The following is a 12,028-nucleotide window of genomic DNA, read 5'->3' as shown; positions in this document are numbered from 1 at the left end:
TAGCCTTATCGAATCGAAGCATGTAAAAGTTCCTATGAAATCTAACAAGCATATATTCGAATTCCAAGGTTGATTTTATCATTTTCGAAAATGGACAAAATGAGGGTTAAGTGAATTTCCTTGTTAATTTACGGATTTTACTCGTTTTTGACCCTTTTTCTTTCACTGAAAAGGTCATAAAATGGCCTAGCCATATCGAATCGAAGCATGTAATAGTTCCTAGGAAATCTAACAAGCATATCTACGACATCCATGGTTTATTTTAGAATTTTTAAAAACGGCCAAAATGGGGGTTAAGTGAATTTTCTTGTTAATTTACGGATTTTACTCGTTTTTGACCCTTTTTCTTTCACTGAAAAGGTCATAAAGTGGCCTAGCCTTATCGAATCGAAGCATGTAATAGTTCCTAGGAAATCTAACAAGCATATCTACGACATCCATGGTTTATTTTACAATTTTTTAAAAAGGCCAAAATGGGGGTTAAGTGAATTTCCTTGTTAATATACGGATTTTACTCATTTTTGACCCTTTTTCTTTCACTAAAAAGGTCATAAAGTGGCCTAGCCTTATCGAATCGAAGCATGTAATAGTTCCTATGAAATCTAACAAGCATATATTCGAATTCCAAGGTTGATTTTATCATTTTCGAAAATGGACAAAATGAGGGTTAAGTGAATTTCCTTGTTAATTTACGGATTTTACTCGTTTTTGACCTTGTTTAATTCACTAAAAAGGTCATAAAGTGGCCTAGCCTTATCGAATCGAAGCATGTAATAGTTCCTATGAAATCTAACAAGCATATATTCGAATTCCAAGGTTGATTTTATCATTTTCAAAAATGGACAAAATGAGGGTTAAGTGAATTTCCTTGTTAATTTACGGATTTTACTCGTTTTTGACCCTTTTTCTTTCACTGAAAAGGTCATAAAGTGGCCTAGCCTTATCGAATCGAAGCATGTAATAGTTCCTAGGAAATTAAACAAGCATATCTACGACATCCATGGTTTATTTTAGAATTTTTAAAAACGGCCAAAATGGGGGTTAAGTGAATTTTCTTGTTAATTTACGGATTTTATTCGTTTTTGACCCTTTTTCATTCACTGAAAAGGTCATAAAGTGGCCTAGCCTTATCGAATCGAAACATGTAATAGTTCCTAGGAAATCTAACAAGCATATCTACGACATCCATGGTTTATTTTAGAATTTTTTAAAAAGGCCAAAATGCGGGTTAAGTGAATTTCCTTGTTAATATAAGGATTTTAGTCATTTTTGACCCTTTTTCTTTCACTAAAAAGGTCATAAAGTGGCCTAGCCTTATCGAATCGAAGCATGTAATAGTTCCTATGAAATCTAACAAGCATATATTCGAATTCCAAGGTTGATTTTATCATTTTTGAAAATGGATAAAATGAGGGTTAAGTGAATTTCCTTGTTAATTTACGGATTTTACTCGTTTTTGACCCTTTTTCTTTCACTAAAAAGGTCATAAAGTGGCCTAGCCTTATCGAATCGAAGCATGTAATAGTTCCTAGGAAATCTAACAAGCATATCTACAACATGCATGGTTTATTTTAGAATTTTTTAAAAAGGCCAAAATGGGGGTTAAGTGAATTTCCTTGTTATTTATGAATTTTACTCGTTTTTGACCTTTTTTCTTTCACTAAAAAGGGCTTAAAGTGGTCGAGGCTTGTCGAATCGAAGCATGTAATAGTTCCTATGAAATCTAACAAGCATATATTCGAATTCCAAGGTTGATTTTATCATTTTCAAAAATGGACAAAATGAGGGTTAAGTGAATTTCCTTGTTAATTTACGGATTTTACTCGTTTTTGACCCTTTTTCTTTCACTGAAAAGGTCATAAAGTGGCCTAGCCTTATCGAATCGAAGCATGTAATAGTTCCTAGGAAATTAAACAAGCATATCTACGACATCCATGGTTTATTTTAGAATTTTTTAAAAAGGCCAAAATGGGGGTTAAGTGAATTTCCTTGTTATTTATGAATTTTACTCGTTTTTGACCTTTTTTCTTTCACTAAAAAGGGCTTAAAGTGGTCGAGGCTTGTCGAATCGAAGCATGTAATAGTTCCTATGAAATCTAACAAGCATATATTCGAATTCCAAGGTTGATTTTATCATTTTCAAAAATGGACAAAATGAGGGTTAAGTGAATTTCCTTGTTAATTTACGGATTTTACTCGTTTTTGACCCTTTTTCTTTCACTAAAAAGGTCATAAAGTGGCCTAGCCTTATCGAATCGAAGCATGTAATAGTTCCTAGGAAATCTAACAAGCATATCTACAACATGCATGGTTTATTTTAGAATTTTTTAAAAAGGCCAAAATGGGGGTTAAGTGAATTTCCTTGTTATTTATGAATTTTACTCGTTTTTGACCTTTTTTCTTTCACTAAAAAGGGCTTAAAGTGGTCGAGGCTTGTCGAATCGAAGCATGTAATAGTTCCTATGAAATCTAACAAGCATATATTCGAATTCCAAGGTTGATTTTATCATTTTCAAAAATGGACAAAATGAGGGTTAAGTGAATTTCCTTGTTAATTTACGGATTTTACTCGTTTTTGACCCTTTTTCTTTCACTGAAAAGGTCATAAAGTGGCCTAGCCTTATCGAATCGAAGCATGTAATAGTTCCTAGGAAATTAAACAAGCATATCTACGACATCCATGGTTTATTTTAGAATTTTTAAAAACGGCCAAAATGGGGGTTAAGTGAATTTTCTTGTTAATTTACGGATTTTATTCGTTTTTGACCCTTTTTCATTCACTGAAAAGGTCATAAAGTGGCCTAGCCTTATCGAATCGAAACATGTAATAGTTCCTAGGAAATCTAACAAGCATATCTACGACATCCATGGTTTATTTTAGAATTTTTTAAAAAGGCCAAAATGCGGGTTAAGTGAATTTCCTTGTTAATATAAGGATTTTAGTCATTTTTGACCCTTTTTCTTTCACTAAAAAGGTCATAAAGTGGCCTAGCCTTATCGAATCGAAGCATGTAATAGTTCCTATGAAATCTAACAAGCATATATTCGAATTCCAAGGTTGATTTTATCATTTTTGAAAATGGATAAAATGAGGGTTAAGTGAATTTCCTTGTTAATTTACGGATTTTACTCGTTTTTGACCCTTTTTCTTTCACTAAAAAGGTCATAAAGTGGCCTAGCCTTATCGAATCGAAGCATGTAATAGTTCCTAGGAAATCTAGCAAGCATATCTACGACATCCATGGTTTATTTTAGAATTTTTAAAAACGGCCAAAATGGGGGTTAAGTGAATTTCCTTGTTAATTTAAGGATTTTACTCGTTTTTGACCCTTTTTCTTTCACTAAAAAGGTCATAAAGTGGCCTAGCCTTATCGAATCGAAGCATGTAATAGTTCCTAGGAAATCTAACAAGCATATCTACGACATCCATGGTTTATTTTAGAATTTTTAAAAACGGCCAAAATGGGGGTTAAGTGAATTTTCTTGTTAATTTACGGATTTTACTCGTTTTTGACCCTTTTTCTTTCACTAAAAAGGTCATAAAGTGGCCTAGCCTTATCGAATCGAAGCATGTAATAGTTCCTAGGAAATCTAACAAGCATATCTACGACATCCATGGTTTATTTTAGAATTTTTAAAAACGGCCAAAATGGGGGTTAAGTGAATTTTCTTGTTAATTTACGGATTTTACTCGTTTTTGACCCTTTTTCTTTCACTGAAAAGGTCATAAAGTGGCCTAGCCTTATCGAATCGAAGCATGTAATAGTTCCTAGGAAATCTAACAAGCATATCTACGACATCCATGGTTTATTTTAGAACTTTTTAAAAAGGCCAAAATGGGGGTTAAGTGAATTTCCTTGTTAATATACGGATTTTACTCATTTTTGACCCTTTTTCTTTCACTAAAAAGGTCATAAAGTGGCCTAGCCTTATCGAATCGAAGCATGTAATAGTTCCTATGAAATCTAACAAGCATATATTCGAATTCCAAGGTTGATTTTATCATTTTCGAAAATGGACAAAATGAGGGTTAAGTGAATTTCCTTGTTAATTTACGGATTTTACTCGTTTTTGACCCTTTTTCTTTCACTGAAAAGGTCATAAAATGGCCTAGCCATATCGAATCGAAGCATGTAATAGTTCCTAGGAAATCTAACAAGCATATCTACGACATCCATGGTTTATTTTAGAATTTTTAAAAACGGCCAAAATGGGGGTTAAGTGAATTTTCTTGTTAATTTACAGATTTTACTCGTTTTTGACCCTTTTTCTTTCACTGAAAAGGTCATAAAGTGGCCTAGCCTTATCGAATCGAGGCATGTAATAGTTCCTAGGAAATCTAACAAGCATATCTACGACATCCATGGTTTATTTTAGAATTTTTTAAAAAGGCCAAAATGGGGGTTAAGTGAATTTCCTTGTTAATATACGGATTTTACTCATTTTTGACCCTTTTTCTTTCACTAAAAAGGTCATAAAGTGGCCTAGCCTTATCGAATCGAAGCATGTAATAGTTCCTATGAAATCTAACAAGCATATATTCGAATTCCAAGGTTGATTTTATCATTTTCGAAAATGGACAAAATGAGGGTTAAGTGAATTTCCTTGTTAATTTACGGATTTTACTCGTTTTTGACCTTTTTTAATTCACTAAAAAGGTCATAAAGTGGCCTAGCCTTATCGAATCGAAGCATGTAATAGTTCCTATGAAATCTAACAAGCATATATTCGAATTCCAAGGTTGATTTTATCATTTTCAAAAATGGACAAAATGAGGGTTAAGTGAATTTCCTTGTTAATTTACGGATTTTACTCGTTTTTGACCCTTTTTCTTTCACTGAAAAGGTCATAAAGTGGCCTAGCCTTATCGAATCGAAGAATGTAATAGTTCCTAGGAAATCAAACAAGCATATCTACGACATCCATGGTTTATTTTAGAATTTTTAAAAACGGCCAAAATGGGGGTTAAGTGAATTTTCTTGTTAATTTATGGATTTTACTCGTTTTTGACCCTTTTTCATTCACTGAAAAGGTCATAAAGTGGCCTAGCCTTATCGAATCGAAACATGTAATAGTTCCTAGGAAATCTAACAAGCATATCTACGACTTCCATGGTTTATTTTAGAATTTTTTAAAAAGGCCAAAATGCGGGTTAAGTGAATTTCCTTGTTAATATAAGGATTTTACTCATTTTTGACCCTTTTTCTTTCACTAAAAAGGTCATAAAGTGGCCTAGCCTTATCGAATCGAAGCATGTAATAGTTCCTATGAAATCTAACAAGCATATATTCGAATTCCAAGGTTGATTTTATCATTTTTGAAAATGGATAAAATGAGGGTTAAGTGAATTTTCTTGTTAATTTACGGATTTTACTCGTTTTTGACCCTTTTTCTTTCACTAAAAAGGTCATAAAGTGGCCTAGCCTTATCGAATCGAAGCATGTAATAGTTCCTAGGAAATCTAGCAAGCATATCTACGACATCCATGGTTTATTTTAGAATTTTTAAAAACGGCCAAAATGGGGGTTAAGTGAATTTCCTTGTTAATTTACGGATTTTACTCGTTTTTGACCCTTTTTCTTTCACTGAAAAGGTCATAAAATGGCCTAGCCATATCGAATCGAAGCATGTAATAGTTCCTAGGAAATCTAACAAGCATATCTACGACATCCATGGTTTATTTTAGAATTTTTAAAAACAGCCAAAATGGGGGTTAAGTGAATTTTCTTGTTAATTTACGGATTTTACTCGTTTTTGACCCTTTTTCTTTCACTGAAAAGGTCATAAAGTGGCCTAGCCTTATCGAATCGAAGCATGTAATAGTTCCTAGGAAATCAAACAAGCATATCTACGACATCCATGGTTTATTTTAGAATTTTTAAAAACGGCCAAAATGGGGGTTAAGTGAATTTTCTTGTTAATTTACGGATTTTACTCGTTTTTGACCCTTTTTCATTCACTGAAAAGGTCATAAAGTGGCCTAGCCTTATCGAATCGAAACTTGTAATAGTTCCTAGGAAATCTAACAAGCATATCTACGACATCCATGGTTTATTTTAGAATTTTTTAAAAAGGCCAAAATGCGGGTTAAGTGAATTTCCTTGTTAATATAAGGATTTTACTCATTTTTGACCCTTTTTCTTTCACTAAAAAGGTCATAAAGTGGCCTAGCCTTATCGAATCGAAGCATGTAATAGTTCCTAGGAAATCTAACAAGCATATCTACGACATCCATGGTTTATTTTAGAATTTTTAAAAACAGCCAAAATGGGGGTTAAGTGAATTTTCTTGTTAACTTACGGATTTTACTCGTTTTTGACCCTTTTTCTTTCACTGAAAAGGTCATAAAGTGGCCTAGCCTTATCGAATCAAAGCATGTAATAGTTCCTAGGAAATCTAACAAGCATATCTACGACATCCATGGTTTATTTTAGAATTTTTTAAAAAGGCCAAAATGGGGGTTAAGTGAATTTCCTTGTTAATATACGGATTTTACTCATTTTTGACCCTTTTTCTTTCACTAAAAAGGTCATAAAGTGGCCTAGCCTTATCGAATCGAAGCATGTAATAGTTCCTATGAAATCTAACAAGCATGTATTCGAATTCCAAGGTTGATTTTATCATTTTCGAAAATGGACAAAATGAGGGTTAAGTGAATTTCCTTGTTAATTTACGGATTTTACTCGTTTTTGACCTTTTTTAATTCACTAAAAAGGTCATAAAGTGGCCTAGCCTTATCGAATCGAAGCATGTCATAGTTCCTAGGAAATCTATCAAGCATATCTACGACATCCATGGTTTATTTTAGAATTTTTAAAAACGGCCAAAATGGGGGTTAATTGAATTTCCTTGTTAATTTACGGATTTTACTCGTTTTTGACCATTTATCTTTCACTAAAAAGGTCATAAAGTGGCCTAGCCATATCGAATCGAAGCATGTAATAGTTCCTAGGAAATCTAACAAGCATATCTAGGTTATCCATGGTTTATTTTAGAATTTTTAAAAACGGCCAAAATGGGGGTTAAGTGAATTTTCTTGTTAATTTACGGATTTTACTCGTTTTTGACCCTTTTTCTTTCACTGAAAAGGTCATAAAGTGGCCTAGCCTTATCGAATCGAAGCACGTAATAGTTCCTAGGAAATCTAACAAGCATATCTACGACATCCATCGTTTATTTTAGAATTTTTTAAAAAGGCCAAAATGGGGGTTAAGTGAATTTCCTTGTTAATATACGGATTTTACTCATTTTTGACCCTTTTTCTTTCACTAAAAAGGTCATAAAGTGGCCTAGCCTTATCGAATCGAAGCATGTAATAGTTCCTATGAAATCTAACAAGCATATATTCGAATTCCAAGGTTGATTTTATCATTTTCGAAAATGGACAAAATGAGGGTTAAGTGAATTTCCATGTTAATTTACGGATTTTACTCGTTTTTGACCTTTTTTAATTCACTAAAAAGGTCATAAAGTGGCCTAGCCTTATCGAATCGAAGCATGTAATAGTTCCTAGGAAATCTATCAAGCATATCTACGACATCCATGGTTTATTTTAGAATTTTTAAAAACGGCCAAAATGGGGGTTAATTGAATTTCCTTCTTAATTTACGGATTTTACCCGTTTTTGACCATTTTTCTTTCACTAAAAAGGTCATAAAGTGGCCTAGCATTATCGAATCGAAGCATGTAATAGTTCCTAGGAAATCTAACAAGCATATCTACGACATCCATGGTTTATTTCAGAATTTTTTAAAAAGGCCAAAATGGGAGTTAAGTGAATTTCCTTGTTAATTTATGGATTTTACTCGTTTTTGACCTTTTTCTTTCACTAAAAAGGTCATAAAGTGGCCTAGCCTTATCGAATCGAAGCATGTAATAGTTCCTAGGAAATCTAACAAGCATATCTACGACATCCATGGTTTATTTTAGAATTTTTTAAAAAGGCCAAAATGGGGTTTAAGTGAATTTCCTTGTTAATATACGGATTTTACTCATTTTTGACCCTTTTTCTTTCACTAAAAAGGTCATAAAGTGGCCTAGCCTTATCGAATCGAAGCATGTAATAGTTCCTAGGAAATCAAACAAGCATATCTACGACATCCATGGTTTATTTTAGAATTTTTAAAAACGGCCAAAATGGGGGTTAAGTGAATTTTCTTGTTAATTTACGGATTTTACTCGTTTTTGACCCTTTTTCATTCACTGAAAAGGTCATAAAGTGGCCTAGCCTTATCGAATCGAAACTTGTAATAGTTCCTAGGAAATCTAACAAGCATATCTACGACATCCATGGTTTATTTTAGAATTTTTTAAAAAGGCCAAAATGCGGGTTAAGTGAATTTCCTTGTTAATATAAGGATTTTACTCATTTTTGACCCTTTTTCTTTCACTAAAAAGGTCATAAAGTGGCCTAGCCTTATCGAATCGAAGCATGTAATAGTTCCTAGGAAATCTAACAAGCATATCTACGACATCCATGGTTTATTTTAGAATTTTTAAAAACAGCCAAAATGGGGGTTAAGTGAATTTTCTTGTTAACTTACGGATTTTACTCGTTTTTGACCCTTTTTCTTTCACTGAAAAGGTCATAAAGTGGCCTAGCCTTATCGAATCAAAGCATGTAATAGTTCCTAGGAAATCTAACAAGCATATCTACGACATCCATGGTTTATTTTAGAATTTTTTAAAAAGGCCAAAATGGGGGTTAAGTGAATTTCCTTGTTAATATACGGATTTTACTCATTTTTGACCCTTTTTCTTTCACTAAAAAGGTCATAAAGTGGCCTAGCCTTATCGAATCGAAGCATGTAATAGTTCCTATGAAATCTAACAAGCATGTATTCGAATTCCAAGGTTGATTTTATCATTTTCGAAAATGGACAAAATGAGGGTTAAGTGAATTTCCTTGTTAATTTACGGATTTTACTCGTTTTTGACCTTTTTTAATTCACTAAAAAGGTCATAAAGTGGCCTAGCCTTATCGAATCGAAGCATGTCATAGTTCCTAGGAAATCTATCAAGCATATCTACGACATCCATGGTTTATTTTAGAATTTTTAAAAACGGCCAAAATGGGGGTTAATTGAATTTCCTTGTTAATTTACGGATTTTACTCGTTTTTGACCATTTATCTTTCACTAAAAAGGTCATAAAGTGGCCTAGCCATATCGAATCGAAGCATGTAATAGTTCCTAGGAAATCTAACAAGCATATCTAGGTTATCCATGGTTTATTTTAGAATTTTTAAAAACGGCCAAAATGGGGGTTAAGTGAATTTTCTTGTTAATTTACGGATTTTACTCGTTTTTGACCCTTTTTCTTTCACTGAAAAGGTCATAAAGTGGCCTAGCCTTATCGAATCGAAGCACGTAATAGTTCCTAGGAAATCTAACAAGCATATCTACGACATCCATCGTTTATTTTAGAATTTTTTAAAAAGGCCAAAATGGGGGTTAAGTGAATTTCCTTGTTAATATACGGATTTTACTCATTTTTGACCCTTTTTCTTTCACTAAAAAGGTCATAAAGTGGCCTAGCCTTATCGAATCGAAGCATGTAATAGTTCCTATGAAATCTAACAAGCATATATTCGAATTCCAAGGTTGATTTTATCATTTTCGAAAATGGACAAAATGAGGGTTAAGTGAATTTCCATGTTAATTTACGGATTTTACTCGTTTTTGACCTTTTTTAATTCACTAAAAAGGTCATAAAGTGGCCTAGCCTTATCGAATCGAAGCATGTAATAGTTCCTAGGAAATCTATCAAGCATATCTACGACATCCATGGTTTATTTTAGAATTTTTAAAAACGGCCAAAATGGGGGTTAATTGAATTTCCTTCTTAATTTACGGATTTTACCCGTTTTTGACCATTTTTCTTTCACTAAAAAGGTCATAAAGTGGCCTAGCATTATCGAATCGAAGCATGTAATAGTTCCTAGGAAATCTAACAAGCATATCTACGACATCCATGGTTTATTTCAGAATTTTTTAAAAAGGCCAAAATGGGAGTTAAGTGAATTTCCTTGTTAATTTATGGATTTTACTCGTTTTTGACCTTTTTCTTTCACTAAAAAGGTCATAAAGTGGCCTAGCCTTATCGAATCGAAGCATGTAATAGTTCCTAGGAAATCTAACAAGCATATCTACGACATCCATGGTTTATTTTAGAATTTTTTAAAAAGGCCAAAATGGGGTTTAAGTGAATTTCCTTGTTAATATACGGATTTTACTCATTTTTGACCCTTTTTCTTTCACTAAAAAGGTCATAAAGTGGCCTAGCCTTATCGAATCGAAGCATGTAATAGTTCCTATGAAATCTAACAAGCATATATTCGAATTCCAAGGTTGATTTTATCATTTTCAAAAATGGACAAAATGAGGGTTAAGTGAATTTCCTTGTTAATTTACGGATTTTACTCGTTTTTGACCCTTTTTCTTTCACTGAAAAGGTCATAAAGTGGCCTAGCCTTATCGAATCGAAGCATGTAATAGTTCCTAGGAAATCAAACAAGCATATCTACGACATCCATGGTTTATTTTAGAATTTTTTAAAACGGCCAAAATGGGGGTTAAGTGAATTTTCTTGTTAATTTACGGATTTTACTCGTTTTTGACCCTTTTTCATTCACTGAAAAGGTCATAAATTGGCCTAGCCTTATCGAATCGAAACATGTAATAGTTCCTAGGAAATCTAACAAGCATATCTACGACATCCATGATTTATTTTAGAATTTTTTAAAAAGGCCAAAATGCAGGTTAAGTGAATTTCCTTGTTAATATAAGGATTTTACTCATTTTTGACCCTTTTTCTTTCACTAAAAAGGTCATAAAGTGGCCTAGCCTTATCGAATCGAAGCATGTAATAGTTCCTATGAAATCTAACAAGCATATATTCGAATTCCAAGGTTGATTTTATCATTTTTGAAAATGGATAAAATGAGGGTTAAGTGAATTTCCTTGTTAATTTACGGATTTTACTCGTTTTTGACCCTTTTTCTTTCACTAAAAAGGTCATAAAGTGGCCTAGCCTTATCGAATCGAAGCATGTAATAGTTCCTAGGAAATCTAGCAAGCATATCTACGACATCCATGGTTTATTTTAGAATTTTTAAAAACGGCCAAAATGGGGGTTAAGTGAATTTCCTTGTTAATTTACGGATTTTACTCGTTTTTGACCCTTTTTCTTTCACTGAAAAGGTCATAAAATGGCCTAGCCATATCGAATCGAAGCATGTAATAGTTCCTACGAAATCTAACAAGCATATCTACGACATCCATGGTTTATTTTAGAATTTTTAAAAACGGCCAAAATGGGGGTTAAGTGAATTTTCTTGTTAATTTACGGATTTTACTCGTTTTTGACCCTTTTTCTTTCACTGAAAAGGTCATAAAGTGGCCTAGCCTTATCGAATCGAAGCATGTAATAGTTCCTAGGAAATCTAACAAGCATATCTACGACATCCATGGTTTATTTTAGAATTTTTTAAAAAGGCCAAAATGGGGGTTAAGTGAATTTCCTTGTTAATATACGGATTTTACTCATTTTTGACCCTTTTTCTTTCACTAAAAAGGTCATAAAGTGGCATAGCCTTATCGAATCGAAGCATGTAATAGTTCCTATGAAATCTAACAAGCATATATTCGAATTCCAAGGTTGATTTTATCATTTTCAAAAATGGACAAAATGAGGGTTAAGTGAATTTCCTTGTTAATTTACGGATTTTACTCGTTTTTGACCCTTTTTCTTTCACTGAAAAGGTCATAAAGTGGCCTAGCCTTATCGAATCGAAGCATGTAATAGTTCCTAGGAAATCAAACAAGCATATCTACGACATCCATGGTTTATTTTAGAATTTTTAAAAACGGCCAAAATGGGGGTTAAGTGAATTTTCTTGTTAATTTACGGATTTTACTCGTTTTTGACCCTTTTTCATTCACTGAAAAGGTCATAAATTGGCCTAGCCTTATCGAATCGAAACATGTAATAGTTCCTAGGAAATCTAACAAGCATATCTACGACATCC

The sequence above is a fragment of the Medicago sativa genome, chromosome 1 (assembly GCF_051527215.1).
Source record: "Medicago sativa cultivar Bolivia chromosome 1, Bolivia_mono, whole genome shotgun sequence".
Lineage (NCBI taxonomy): Eukaryota > Viridiplantae > Streptophyta > Magnoliopsida > Fabales > Fabaceae > Medicago > Medicago sativa.
Note: the sequence above shows the minus strand (reverse complement) of the source record.